Below are 15,836 nucleotides of genomic sequence, written 5' to 3'. Positions count from 1 at the left end.
TGAGAGATGGTCCCAGGAAGGTGAAGACAACCGGCGGGATGCAGATCACAGCTCTGGAGTCCCCACATGATAATCACATAGGGGTCAAGGCTTGTGCTCCAGGTCCATGGCTCTGAGCATGTCACCTCACAGGGGTTAAAGCACCAGGAGCTGACGTTGTCGAACATTGTTCTCAGAGTTTGAGGTGAAGCTGGGAAAGACAACATGTAGTCAGGAAACCACCACAGTCAGGTGTCAATGGGCGCCCATCACACACGTGACAGCAATGGGATTAGTTAGGCAGATCAGATCCTTGTTCATGCTTCCTGTTCCTCCCTTGGGTCCTCCTGTCTCTTCACCCTTTTTCTTCCTCCCTTCTTCCCCCTGCGGAGAATGCCTAGGACTTTGTTTATTCAATAGGGTTTAGCTTTAGATTTGCTTCTCAAGGTTTGAAAGACATGAGAAAAAATAAAGTAACTCTTGAACGTCTATCTTTAAATGTAAAATTGATTCTTCCCACTGTCTACATGTTACTGCAGTGAGTCCCCTCCGAAAAGTATGATTTCACTGTGACATCCTATCTCATTGTTAAAATCACAAAATACAGACACAGGAAAGAGTCTTCATTTAAAACTACCACCACAGAGACATGACAGATATAAAATTATTAGTTTAAATCAAACCCAGCCTGAGCACCTAGACAGGTCAGTCAGGAGGAGTTTTTAAGAGACTCTTGAGATGTTCCTCCTTTTATACCTTTTTGCAGGCAACTCTAGGGATGTGAAGTATCTCATAAAATCTCCATCATTTACCAAACTAGGGCTTTGCGTTTCCGGATAACTCCTCTAATACCTGTAATTATATTCATAGTTTCTAATTAGTAAATCATCCACAGACCTACACAATATGACTCTATATAATAAATCTGGGCTTTCTATTGCGCTGAAATTGTGCAGCCAAATTCCTATGCAATATCATTCTGCTGACTATACTGGGTTTACAATGGAAACTGGTTGTGCCCTGCTTACTATTTCATGCTAACAATTTGCCAAGAAGGGGCCCCAAAAAGATCAACCCTGCAAGTCTGTTTTCTTTAATGGCCTGACCCCGATGCTGAGCAACACAAAACAATTTTGAAATTCAACCTCACTTCTAAGTTTGAGCTCCACTTTGAAGCAAAAAGACTTGGTGATCTCTGGGTGTGTCCTTGTACTGGCCCCACTGGCATCCTCATCACAAAGCTCTAAGCGTAACATCCCAGAAGTGAGTTTCGATACATACTTGGGTCATATTACTCAGAGGGCTCAGAGCTTAAAGGAGATGTCATCTGTCACTTCAATCCCATTTACCGGTGTTTGGAAAGATTTTTTGCAATACTTTGTCCTGGCCAGTGCTCAAGAATAATTTGTGAGGCCTGATTCTGTCATGGTGCTGTGTCACCCATTCAGTCAATGGATTCAGGCAGGGTTGCAAAGAATGCTGACCCCCCCATCCAAGGCGGGGTTGGACGATTCCATTTGGGAAGTATTATACCCAAATCTAAGGCTTACAAATAAATTGTGGGACTGACAGATCGGTAAGCCACCTTCCTTAAAGCCATTAAAGAGAAGTCAACAGAGAGATCAGCTCCTCTTTCAGTTGGAACCAGAATGATGCCAAAAGGATTTTTTCCTTTACGTTTGAGTCAAAAGGAAACTGCTGGGTGTTGGATGCATGTCAATCAAATCAGAGTTGTAAATGGATCACTAATTATAAACTGAAACGAAAACAATTACAAGGTTTAGAAGAGTATCCTTTTCTTGGTAAGTGACAAGAATTTAGCAAATAATGGATGACCTCACAGCCTTCCTATTGTCTAAGAAAGTGTATAAAAGGGTAGAGAACCAAGAAATCTTCTATTCTTTCAGCTCCTCTGGCGGATTCTTCCAAGACAAAAGAGTAAGTCTAACTTCATTGCTGTTCCTTGTAGCTATAGAATACTTCAAACTTACTTCTGTTTTATCTTGAAAAATGCTAACAATTTTAGAAAAGCTGAGGTAAAGAGAAAAATAGATTTAGCGACAATTCTTAGAAAAGCTAGGGGAAAGGGAAGAACAAAGCAAGGAAGATTTTGTTACTTTCCACTGGAGACTTTCTAAAGTTACAGGCAATCCTTCCTGTAGGTCTACTTTGAAAAGAGAATGAATAGGACTTTCCTGAACAAGTAATTGTGTAAGGATGAGGTAACTTTGTCACAGAGAAAAAAGCAACATTTTTTGAGAGAGTCAGAAAAAGAAGAGATGTGCTTGGTACACAAAGGAAGAAGAATAACTGCGAAACCTTAAAAGGAAGGAAATGGCAGGGAAAATGGAGACTGTGAGGGAGGGTTGAGCTGGGAGTTGATGAGCTCCTGGAGGAGAAGGACAAAGTGCACCTGGCTTGTACTGGAAACCTGCTGGCACCTGAATGTGATGGTTTCTTAACTGCGTGTTGTCTTTCCCAGCTTCACCTCCACTCCCCAAGAACGATGTTGAACAACGTCAGCTCTGAGTGCTTGCCTGCCTGTGAGGTGTCGTGCACGCAGCCATGTGTCTACAGCACAAGCCTTGAGCCCTGTGTGACATCATGTGGGGACTCCAGAGCCGTGGTGTATGCCCCGCCGGTTGTCCTCACCTTCCCGGGACCGACCCTCAGCAGCTGCCCTCAGGAAAGCATTGTGGGAACATCATTGCCCTGGCTGTCTGGTGCTTTGACCCCATACAGCTCTGATGAGTCCTACGGGAGGGGAGGCGTGTCAGGGCTGGGGGGTTCCTTTGGATCTGGGGGTTTCTTTGGGTATGGAGGCAAGTCAGGGATTGGGGGCTCCTTTCGGTCTGGGGGAATGTCATGGGTGGGGAGCTCCTTTGGATCTGGAAATTCCTTTGGGTATGGAGGTATGTCGGGGATGAGGGGTTCCTTTGGATCTGGGGGTTCCGTTGGGTATGGAGGCTCCTCAGGGATGGGGGGCTGTTACAGCAGGAGGTCCTACAGCAACAGCCGTGGATCCCGCCTTGGAAACTGTGGCTCACTCTAAGGCAGCCCAAATTCCTGCACAGCAACTTAGGAGACGAAAACACAAGATCCGGATCCACAGCTGGGCCTGGCTTTCAGCAATGGTGAAAGCCCATTGCATCAGCTGGTGCCACCCTTGCTCGGTACCTCTGAAAACTGGGCCCACCCCTCTTCCTTCCCTGTTATGCTTCATCTTCTATCAACAGCAGTTTCAAATGATGGCTTCTCTCCTGAAGTTCTTATTAGCCTTGTACTATGTCCTTCCTCGTGAAGTGGAAATGCTCCAAAATTTGCAAGCAACATTTTGCTGCAAAGATTTTTGCTTTACCTTGTCATGTGCAGTGCCTTTCATCATCGACACGGACGGTCTGGCTGCCTTTGGACTATGGAAGAGACCATTAATGAACTGCACCATTTTATTCTGTAGCGCTTATTTCATGTCATATTAAAAGGCTTGTTGAATCATATTACTAGCTTTCTGGTTTTCATTTTCTTCCATTCTGCTTTACAAACTAGTTTTAGTGAAATTGAAGTCAGTGGGAGGCAAAATAGGAGGTAGAGCTCTATGTGTGTAAAGGAAAGCAGAACATCATACCCTGACAAGTGGCTGCATAAAAGCACCAATTTCACTCTTCTTTCTGTGTAGCAAAATATTTCTATGCTTTCTAGTGGCTGAGCCTGGCAAGAGTCACTCCTGAGTTACTCATTTCACTTTGAGAACATCTTGGATAATGTGGCTTGCAGAGGATAAGTGGTAATTGCACCTATACTCAGCTCCACGCAGTCGCCCTCTCACAGTCCTAAGAGGATCAGAGTCAGTGATTTTGAGGCTGAGCCAGGAATGTCTATATAAACTGCCGTACACACGGCTTCAGTGAAGGTGATGCCTCAGAATTTATGAAGCAATGTTACACCCCCACGCAGTCCTTGCTCAATAAGCTAAAGAATGCAACAATGAGCAATGAGAGTGAAAATTGCTGGGGCATTGGTGCCAGAATCTGTCCTGCAGTGCACTAGAGCAAATTCAGACATTCCTGAACTGAGACTAAAACTGGAATCCCAACAGCTAAGTAACTCCTTTGGCGCTTTGGGACCCCAGTGTTTACACACGTATCTCTTCACTGGTCTTCAAGCGGCTGAGAATACCCAAATAAAAGCAATACTGCTTTTTTAACTATCTAAATGTATATTGTTGCTTCAGTTTGTGGCTTATGATCCAACTAGCAGAACATCATTACTTTGCTAGACAGGGTTCTCGTAAAGTCATGCCATCACTGCTGGGTGATACAATTCAGGCAATATTCTGTTAATGTTATGGTGCAGCACATTGCATACATACATCCACAGCATGAGTAGAGCATGAGTAGAGCTATTTGAATATTTCTCCTAATATTTTCTGGCCAAAATTCCCATTTCATCAAAAGGCTTGCAGACTCACTATCTTAAACATCTGGGTAAAACATATCATTGAAAAAAAATTTAAAACCAGATGCAAAGTTGTGGTCAACGAATCTGTTTCTCGGGCAGTTCTGGCCACGATCGTGCACGAGGCACTTTGTGATCCTTAATTCTGAGAGAGCACAAGCGCATCCATGTAGCTGTTGCCTGAGGGATCCCATGGCGATGCTTAACAAGCTCTGATCATTTACTGCATAAGTGCTTCAATTAAGGTAACAAACCACAAGGATTAAGACAAACAAAAGAAGGAAGTGAATGTTACGCTTGGCACCGCAGCACTTGCGCAGCCTACACACAAGCCCTCTCTTGTCACAACCAGCAACACAATGGAAACGGCTCCTAAAGAAAAATATTGATACAGCCACTGGCAGGAATTTCTCAGCTTACTTTGAGGCCCATCGCAGAGCACAAGACTTGTAGTCTGATTCTTCCTTGCATCTGAATAACTTTTTCCCATTTCTTTTGGCCCTGCCTCCCCACAATACTCGGATCTCGGCTAATCCACTTCCCTTTGCAGTCTGTAATCAGATAAACTATTTTACCATCAAGATTAGACAGACCAGAACACACCTCTGCCTTCTGATGGAAGTACTCGTGCAGTCATTTCAACCCCTGCTGTGGGTTAAAACAATTTCCTCAGGGATGATCAAGGAAAGGCTGCTAATGACTCTGAGTAACTGACCTAGCTTCAAAGTTACCTTGATTTTGAGTGGGAGCTGGGCCAGACCATATCCGGATGTTGTTCCAACCTAAATTATTCTATGATTGTTCTATTTATTACTATGTATACCATACTATATATCACAAAGGGGAAAAAATACTCTATTGAAGAATTTCTGACAAATTATGCTGGCCATAGAGAGGATGAACGCATCAGAATTGATGCACAAAGTTAACTTCTTTCAGACTGGTTTGTAACTAAGAAACCACAGAGAAATGAAAGCCAGAAGATGGTGCTATGATGCAACAGGGCTTTAATACAAACAAAGTGGAATACATTCTTGCAGAATGAGGCAATGCAGAGACAAAGAATGTAATTTCCATTTCAAGAAGGACTACAATCAATCAGTCGTTCAGAGGAGCACTGGGCTCAAGACTTTCTTCTTTCAGCTGGACACTTTCACAGTCAAGTCCCATTACTTGTTTTACTCTTCAGGTTCAGAAAGAACAAAACATAATACAAGCAAATGACAAAGTGAGGTAACAATTGGGATCTGGAATCGTAAGCCTTAGATAAAGCGCAAAGAAATCCCAGGCAATCCCAGCTCCTACTGACATCAGCTGGAGCAGAGGCTGCTTGGCATGTCAGATTTCCAGGTCTATATATCAGCTGATAGTTTGTATCTTAATGTTTCTTTAGTAATTACTCTTTCTTGAAGATTTAAAATGGCCCATAGTTTCCATAGCGATACCTATAATACCCTCTGGAAAAACAGGGGAAATAATTTCTACCAAACCCTGAAAAAATTGAGTTTCGGTAAAAGCTTCCCAAACGGAAGGTTCCACATGAGCCCTCCCCACCATATGAGCCCCCTCCCATGCCACCATAAGAACCACCTGAACCATAGGAGCCCATCGCATAGGAGCTGCCTCCACCACAGGAACCACCAGAGCCTATCTGACCCTCCATTTCAGGTATGGCAGTTCCCACAACACTTTCCTGAGGGCATGAGCTGATGATGGGTCCTGGGAAAGTCACCACAACAGGTGGCGCATACACGATTGCTCTTGAATCTCCGCATGAGCTGACACATGGTTCGTTCCAACAGTTGACATACGGTTGTGGACAGGTCACTTCGCATGGTGGAGCACAGCGGGAGCTAAGCATCTGTCCATAGGAAGACATCTTCCCAGCAGGCAAGTCAACCTGAAAGGCAGAGAGTGCACTAGCCTGGTAAAGCTACCGCCAGAGGAGTGAAAGAACAATGTTATAGGAAGGAGGCTTGCATAGATGTGTGAAATGGTATTGAGCTGAACAGGTCCAGATACATATGTCATAGTTGTCTACACTAAACCTAAGAGTTTGTGACTAAAAATAACAAAAATAATCACCATTCCCAAGGCACAATCCGTTCTACTCTCAAGTAGACTTCTGCATTACAGATCTCACCAATCAAACGAGACGAATTGCTGGGTACAGGCTTCTAAGTCTACTTCCACTTCTCTCTAGCGCTCCATTGCCCCATAATCTATTCGCTAAATGAGTTCTGGGAAGAATGTCTCTCTGTCCTTTTCTCACATCATTGCCTTTGCTACACTTTTTATCTGGGAGTCAGTCCTGTCCCAGTAACATTTTTGGAGTGACTGGTCTCCATAGATAGATGCTCAATTCCTAGGAATTGCTACCAGTCACTTTTTTTAAACTCCCATTAATTTCTTCCCTCACAAGTCACGATTCCTATTTCCACACTATTTGGAAGTTACAGTTTCCATTTAAAATGTTTTTAGAGAATAAGGTCTTACCCTAAAATAGGGCAGGATATAACCTCATAGTAACACTAGCCATAAATCCTCATCTATAATTATGAAATGAGTGAATTAAATTGGACTTACTCAGTCACCAGGAAGAATAAGTCAGCAGAGGCAGCTACAGAGACCTGGTTTACGAGCACTTTTATATGCTGTCACAGAGAACAGATATTGGGAGATATCTTTACGCAACCATTCTCTACGTCTTGTGAAACAGAATGTTTTCCCCTGGTGATGCCTTCATTTGTTGAAACTATTTAGATAACAGTTTATGATCATTAGATCATTTCCAATCCCACACAGCACTATGTGCACCCTTCACCCATCTTGTCTTTTCGATGAAAATCTCACAATAAATTGAGGTTGTTTTTCTCTTAAATACTTGCTAATACTTGTGCGGGTAGCTGAGAGATGGATAAACTGCATGCTGCTACCAAGCACAGGATTCCAGGTTATCATTTGTTATCCCAGGTAACCAGTGGCCCTCTGGATTTTTCCTCTGTAAAGGCAGGAAATCTTTTCAGATTAAATAGCCATTAGTGTCCATGGCCATTGTGTATTCAACTTCAGGGGCTTTGGAGCTGGAGTTTAAGGCTTGGGACTTTCGTTTGGACAGATGTTCTCCTGCATGGCTATACTACATGCCAAGTAAGTAGAAAGCAAGAGATACCAAAGCAATTCACTGACTGTCCTGTGAGAACTAGGATCAGGCACAATAATTCAATTCAAAATTCAGTTAAGGAGAGGCATCTGTCCAAGCTTTTACAATTTATCCTCAGTTCCTCATCTCAAAGAATCATCTCCTTCCAAGGTGCCTTCGGAATAAACACCAAAAAAGACTAATAACTATGAAGAAATGGAATTCTTCTTTCTGAGTATGCTTGTTGGAAGCCAATATGCGGAGAGGAACAACAGACATTACCTGCAGGACTAGAGGATCCAGAGGAAACATTTCCTGAAGTATAGGTCCACAACCTCTGCTAGAATAAACTCACAAGGCCTGACAAATCGCAGTACTGTGATTCACATAATCACATTTACATTAAATAAATGTAGTCTTAGCTATGTTGTTCTGGCAGATTATTAAAACTAAAGCTAAAAAAAATACAGATTATTTTCTTTACATTTCATGACCATGAAATCAATATAATGACCAGCGGAATGTGCGCAGCATATAGAAATATGACAGCAAGCTGCACAGAATATGACCCACATAATTTGCAGGAATGAGAAGTAACTAATAATTACAGCGATTGACTGCTGAAGCAATTAAAGGAGTTACCAAACCAAATATTTGTAAAGGTTAATAAGGACCTCATTGTTTTTGAGGTTTTTTCCCAATGTATGGAGAACCTGTCTAAAACACAGCTTCTCAACACAGACCGCAGAAAATCAGACTAGCTGGACCACCCATGCTGTTTGTTTTCTGTAACTGATGCTTTTCCCTGGCAGCTTTAAGTAAGGGGAATTCATGTTTTACAGAAGGTAGAAAGCCATTAGAGCAGATACAATATCTCCAGCTCAAACTGAAGTCAGCCCTCATACTCTATAGATATCCTTTTAAAAATACACAATACAAAATGCAAAAGTAACTGGCAACGTTCCAGCATCCCTTTTCACATCACCAGAACCTCAGCTGCCTCACATCAAAGAACCCTTTTAAAGACAGAGAAATAGATATCCTCCCTCACCACGTGAAAGCTGAATACTTCTGAAAATACAAAATAAAAAACATCAGGGATTTTGTATTTTTCTCTAAAGAATTTGCTGCTTTGTGGCAGCTCAATAGACTCACATAAACCAGGAGTCTGGCCTGGCCGAGGAATCCCAGACTTCGTGCTTACAGCTGTAGAAATCAACTCACCTCACAGACAGCAATCCTGAAGCCTTATCTGAAAAATTCCTCATCTTGTTTTTTCTAGTATGATGATGTTGTTGTCATTGACTTTATTGATTTTCTGGTTTTAGAAATCCCAGTACTGTGCTCTTCTCCTTACACAGCTGCTTTGCATACAAAGATCAAATCTTTAAGAGGAAGCTGGCTTAATTGCTATTGCTTTCACCTGTGCCACTCTATAATTTTCTAAATTGGTCTGAAAGCTCACTTGTCTGAAAGGAAATAACCTATATTATTATCACAGACTATAGCAAAACATTACCCTGAACCTTCATTTTTCCGCAGATCTTATTGTAGAAATTCTAGGCAGATTGTGCTTGTAAGAGAATAACAACCCCCATGCAGCAAAATAAATGGGCTAAAATAATGGGAATCATTGTGCAAGAGCGCAAACTTGCCGCTTCTTTGGATCCTGGACATCCACGTTTTGGCATAGGTTTCCAGTGTCGTCTAAGAGCTGTCACCTGGAAACCTATTTCCAAAACTGCTCACACTAGAGGGTCGGTGTTATTGAGTGCTTTTTCATTACCTAACTGCAGGACTGAAGATGAAATAAGGAACTAAAGGAACTAAAGGACTAGATCACCACCACCTGTTCTTTCATTATCTGTGTATTCAGTGCTACTATCTTGCTCAGACCATGGCAGTATCTCTGTTTTGTACTTCTATGTTCGTTGTAAGTTGTGCACTACATTTACTTGATTCGCTTTGTTCATCCCTACTAAAAAATAAAAGAAAATCTTTTTTTGTTGGCAGCCTACTCCTCTGCCTGTGTTTGGAGCTGTTGGAGATGATTTACTTGGACTACGGTGTTGTAAGTATAGGAAGCCTCGTGACTGTGGGTCAAACAGAACATGAGACAACAGAAAAACATACGAAAAAGAGTCTAGAATGATGATAGAATTTGTAGTTTTCCAGAAAAACTGATGCTTCCACTGGTTCCCAAAATGAAAGGAACTTCATTTCTTCTGACAATCCCACCCACATCTACCTTCTCTTTCTCAGGCTGTATCTTATAACAATCTTTGCCAGTAACACTTCTTGGAATCTAAACCCCCTGCTGTCTTGTCCTGTCAGTCATAAAGCAAAACAAGTCGTTGCGCCTGAAAGCTGGACTCGGTTGTGTAACTCTGTGGTTACCACAGGAGAAAGGAAGACGTAGCAGTTAGGTTCAGTCCCAGATTGAGATAGCTACACTTGGGTGTCCAAAAATAGATACCTGAGTTTCTGTTACAGTCAGCAGACACATTTGGTGGACCCTGGAGATCTCTCCATGCATTCACCTTTCTGTAAATGCTCACATTTCATCAACTGAGCATTTCTGCCATCGCTTTGAAGTACTTCCCAGCTGTCCTTTGCGGGCACTGGAAGTTTAGAAACCCCACTGATACGGAGACCCCATATTTAGCCACCACAGCGTGCTCCAGTTTCCAATGGCACTAAGATGAGTTTCTTCTATTTTTTGCCATTTCCACACTCCTCACTTAATCCCCTTTCAGCAAAATTCACCTTGATCCCACAGGGAATTCATAGTCGGTGACCTCAGTCTCCTCACCTTCCATTCGCATCCTGAATACCTAGTATCATCTTGAAGGATTTAATGGCAAAATGCAGCGTTCTTGTTGCATGGATTTACTTTCTTATGGATAGGTTTGCTTACTTTTTCTAGCTACAGTGGAATAAAAGGCAGTGATTAAGTAATTATACACCCAAATAATTCTGAAGCTGAAGAATTCTTCCCCACCACTAAATGAAATTTGCTCAGAGCTCAGGAATAGTTACACTACTGCAACCTTACCGGGAACCTTTCATCTTAAAAACAAAACAGAAATAATTCTCTTTAATATATGAATGCTGCTCTCCTCAATAAATCCTGAGGGTATGTGAAATTGCAGCCCAAGATGTAACTGCAGCTTGCATGTCTGTGTATAATTTAGTTTTGCATAAAAGTTGGCCAGTGTATACCTCTCAGGCTGCACAAAACATACCCACCACTCAAGCATGTTTTCCAGGTCAAAGCCACCTTGCCTGACCAGCAATAGGGCTGTAGAACTCTGAGGACTACTGGGTCATCTGAAGTCCCCAGGTGTGGGAAGAGCTGATGTGGCAGCATTGATAAGGCTGTTGGGTTGCTCCATAAAACAGCCCAGCCCAGCCCTGTTGTACCCCACCCCACCAGACCCAGGCTCTGAGGAAGAGACTGTACCTGCTTCTCTGTATCTGAGTTGCTGCAAAGAGGTGAAGGACCTCAGTAAGAACCAAGAGTCTTGTAGAGGTGAGAAGGACATAGTTATGTACACCCACTGGAGTAGCAATTGTGTATTCAGACAAAGATAGCTTGGAACAGCACTCTTATCTCATGAGAAGGGGGGAGAAAGGGAAGTGGGGTTAGTTAGGTCTTCTTAAAATGCAAGTGTGGTAGACATGTGAACAGACTTGCTTCTTAGTAAGGTGGGTGCTCATGACTCTGAGTTTTAGGGTATTTTGAGTGGAGGGCCTCCCTTGCAAATAATCCATTTTCAATACTTTGTTGGCACTCATGGTATGTGCTGATACTGTCAGAGTGGATTCATACTTCCATATTGCCTCATGGCTCACAGAGGTGTGGTGCTAATATACAATATAATGATCTATTAATTCTAAAGCTACTAATTAAATCTTCATTCTGGTTCATTACCTAATTAAGCCTGCTAATCTCAGCAAGAAAAACTGGCAGCTGACTTTCAGTTCCTTCAAGGCTATTAGACTGAAAGAGTGTTGATCTGGTGGCACAGAACCCTGTTAAATCAATTTGTGGTTGAGCTTAGAGGCAGACAAAGCTCTTCCCACAATAGGAAAGCAGAGTTCTGCTGTCCAGAGGAAATATCTGAATTAGGGTGCCAGGTCCTCTTCTGCTGCAGATATCTGTATAGCATTGCTTCTTCCAACTCGGATCACCAAGGCTAAAACTTCAGCTTGAGTAGAAAGCTGCCACAAAGGCCAGCACACTCCTACCTTGCTCCTGGTAACTCATGTCACCACTTGAAAAGGCATTTAAGCATAGAAGCAGCCCTGTACCAGCACTTTTTCTGGGGATCCCATGCAGGATCCATTCTGCCCCTTCTCCTGTGTCTGTCCTATGCCTTGGTCTCCTTGCCCCCATCGTTAATTTGGCTAGCATGCGATACTGGAATTATAATGACAGGTTATAAGTAATAAGACTAATAATAATTAGGTGTGTCTAAGTCTTAGATCCACCCTTATGTAGAGGGTTCTTAGGCAGGTTAGGTGGCTTTTGGGCATCACTTTTCCCGTAAGAAGCTGCTAATTGTCTGTATCATGCGGGTGTAAAGAGAAAGAAGGTCTGCAAGAAGCAGTGAGAAGGTAATGTGGGATGTTCTAATGACAATGAAATGTGGCATCCTTCCTAATGACTGAAACAGCAGGGGAAGGCAGAGGGACAGCCGGGCTCCCACAGGCGAGGCAAGATGGCTGGAAAGCATGGAAACCAGCAGTGTAAGAGAAACAGGTGAAATGTGTTTGTGGGAGGCCAGTAAATGACAGGCAAAGGAGCAAAGGCCAAGAGTGGAGGCCAAAGAAGCAGAAGGATGCAGTGTTACCAGAAATACTGGGGTTTTTCTGCGAGGCTGTTAATCAAAGTATCTTGAGATATGGCTTAGGCAGATGAGTAGAGAAAATTGAGGGTTCTTTGAAAACGCGATGTGTCAATACACATTGACTGGACCCAAATGCTGTGTCTGCATTTCAGACAGCAGAGAACTACAGCGCACAGTATGGATATTCTACATAAATTTCTCTGAAAGGGATCAAGCTCTGAGTTCCTAGGCTGAAAAGCTAATGGCTCTTCCCTAAAAAGCCTCAGCAAGGCTCCTGAAGGGCAGACTATCTAATGTAAGCTGCTTTATTCTCAAGTGGAAACAAGTTAGCGGTTTTCAGGCATGTAATTTTTTTTTAATGGATTTTTGCAAGTCATCTTCAGCAGGCGAAAATCTCTTCCTGAACCCCGTTGTGCAACTGGACTATTGTTAAACTCCTCAAGCTGCTGGAGTGGATGGGGTGTAAATAATGAGTCAAGACCAAGTCTTTTGGACTGGAGGTTCCTGAGAGCTCCACCTTCCTGATGACCTCATTGCCAAACTTTTCACAACAATTTTTGCGTGAGCCAGGCAATCAGCAAAACTTCTGTCTCTGCCCTGCCTCCCAGCTTATCTAGGGTGTGACACCGAGACACAGTTTACAAGCTAATCTTCCGAGATATCATAATTACCTCTTCATATTGGATCAATAAAGTAGGGCACATGCTAATGTCTGCAAGATAAACAAGCAGATTTATAGGAGTTCCCATTCTGTAAAGGGAAAAATTAAAATATATGTACACCAAATATTTGAGGGGCTTATTCTAGACAGGGCAGATTTACAGGGGGCAGGAAGCAGGTATGGGCTGCTTGTCTCGGAGGCAGATGTCCAGGTGAGCCGGCTGAGCAGACAGCAGATCACAGCGAAGGCGAAAGCCCGGGGGCTGCAGCGGGCGGATGGGCAAACCGTCTTCTCAGAGACTGGCAGCTTCCCAGCACAGGGTAAGCTGGGAGACTGGCAGGAATCCAGGCTGCTTTGCTTGTTTTCATATGATGTTTTAACGTTGCTGTAAAGTTTTCTGCAATCTCTTTTCTCTTTGAAGAAGTCTCTGGGAAAACGACTGCACCTGGCTGTGACTGCATGGGCTGCTTGCAGCAGAAGGTGCACACCCTGATGTTGATGGGCATCTGCCTCCACAGGTGAGGGCAAATGGTTAAACAGCAGCTCTCCAGACTCACCAGCCCAGCAACGGGGAATCGGAGTTCAGTCAGCTTTCACATTTCAGTTTTAGGGACGGGTTTATCTATGAATTCTGTTTCACTTCTGTTAAACCGGGCTTTTAGCTTGTGAAGACTGGCAGAGGAATCCAATCATAACTGCAGTAATGTTCTTCTTGGAACCAAAAGGACAGTGCTTTGCACTTGGAATGTGTGGAAATCTTTAAAGGAGGAGAAGCTTAGAACTTGGGGGGGGGGGGGGAGGGGAGAAGAGAAGGAGGAGTAGGAGTGGCAGGGGATTTCTCCTGAACCAAAGTAAACAATAAGGAGAATGTGTCCTTCCTTTTCATCTTACTGCTTTTCAGCTGACACATCCAGCCACGAACTCTCAAAACCACAAGCTGTACTTCACAGGACGAGGAACAAGTGAAAGTGGTGAGATGAAAGTGAAAATGAAATGGTCTTGTGCAAAGACACGTGAACAGGGCTGAGGAGCACAAGAGGGAGTTGATTATTTTCTCACTTCACAGATGAGCAGCACTGGCAGATTTAGTTCTGACGTTTGCCATCTAAATTTCACCATTAGGTACCTGGAAATCAAGAGTAGAAGAGAAAGAAAACAAGAAAAACACCATGACAATGCAGAATAATTTTAATGGGAAGGGAAAGGACAGAACAAGACAGCTAGAATAAAGAACAGTGTGAAGAATAAATAACAGCGTGAAGGGCACTGTTCCAGATGGAGATTCTGTCACTTGTACACTACATTGACTTCTATATGCAAGTGATACATTTAATCACATTCATTTTTCCTTTTTCTTAAACAAAATTAAATATAAAGAGAGGTTCTGTTTCTTCCTCCCCCCCCCTTCTTTCCTGCAGTGAAACTGCAAGCCAGAAACAAATGTCGTGTGTGTGGATGTATTTGTCAAAAGGAAAAGTCAATTTCGTGGTGACTATTTTCTTAAACACTAAGACCAGGCTAATTAGGTCCAGCAGTAAAAGGGTTTGTCATGTCTCAATTGACCACACTTGTGGTGCTCTTCAAACAACCACTGCCTTAATTTTTCTGGAAAGCAGTGGAAAAAGAACAAATTGCTCCTGAAAATCAGATACTGAATGTTTCGCAGGTCAGGTTAACAGAAATTAGGATAGGGGCCATTTTATTACTCTAATCACCTGCTTGAGAATGTACTTGAGGAAAAAACTATGAACTTAAGCATAATTTAAAGATGACAGAGGTAAGTCTGCTTTAGACAGGCAGTAAGAGTCTGTGAGGCCTTTGGGCTTGGTCACTGGGGTTGGTAAGGCTGTGCTACGCTTCAGCGGTCTCTTCACCCTCGTTTGCTGCATCTGTATTTTTGGTTTCTGGCTTCTCCTTCTCTGGAGCATCCTCTTCCCTCTCGTTCTCAGATGGTTGGGAGCGTCTGTAGCTGGGTCTACTGCAGGGATGCATCCAGTGGGAAGAAAACACATAGCAGCACCGTGGTGCGCACTGAGGTCTGTGTTTCAAGACAAATCTCTCTGCAGGTGGCTCTGAGCACCGGACTTCTTCTCTCAAAGACGTCAGCGGGGCTGGTGCACCTCCCTCCAGGACTGCAGAACTTCCCACTACCGTCTCCTGCGGGCACGTGCTGAGGATCGGCCCTGGGAATGTCACAACGATGGGAGGGGGGTATATAATGACTCTGGAGGTGCCACAGGATACAACACATGGGTCATTGCAGCTGGTAGCAAGAGGCTGTGGGCACCGCACATCACAGGGGTAGAAACGCCGTCCTGCGTCCCAGTCCCCACTGAAGGACATCTGGGAGAAATGGTGACGAACCTGCAGTACATAACAGAGACCACAACCGTGTTAAAGCATTTGCAACCCGCATCTTGCCCTTCACCCTGCAGACCCTTGCACCTCAGAGGGGACGCCCGCTCTTCTCTCCTGTTCTCCTTGCAGGGAGGGTGAGGCACGTGGCACAGCGGCGGCGAAGAAGGTGCAAGTGGATAAGAGTGCAGCTCAGGTACTTTAGTGACAGGGGCTGTGCAGGTAACGTAGCTGCTGTAGCAGAGAAAACACGAGCCTGTGGTTTCAGGAAATGAAGCTCACAGGTCAGTCCAGGCTTGTCCCCTTGCTCCACTCGCCCTGAGTCCTCCTCACCCTGCCTCCACCCTCCCAAAAAGAGCCCTTAGGCATCTGGATTTAACCAAATTCCATC

This window comes from Opisthocomus hoazin, chromosome 30, assembly GCF_030867145.1.
Source record: "Opisthocomus hoazin isolate bOpiHoa1 chromosome 30, bOpiHoa1.hap1, whole genome shotgun sequence".
Taxonomy (NCBI): Eukaryota; Metazoa; Chordata; class Aves; order Opisthocomiformes; family Opisthocomidae; genus Opisthocomus; species Opisthocomus hoazin.
This window is presented reverse-complemented; position numbering follows the sequence as displayed.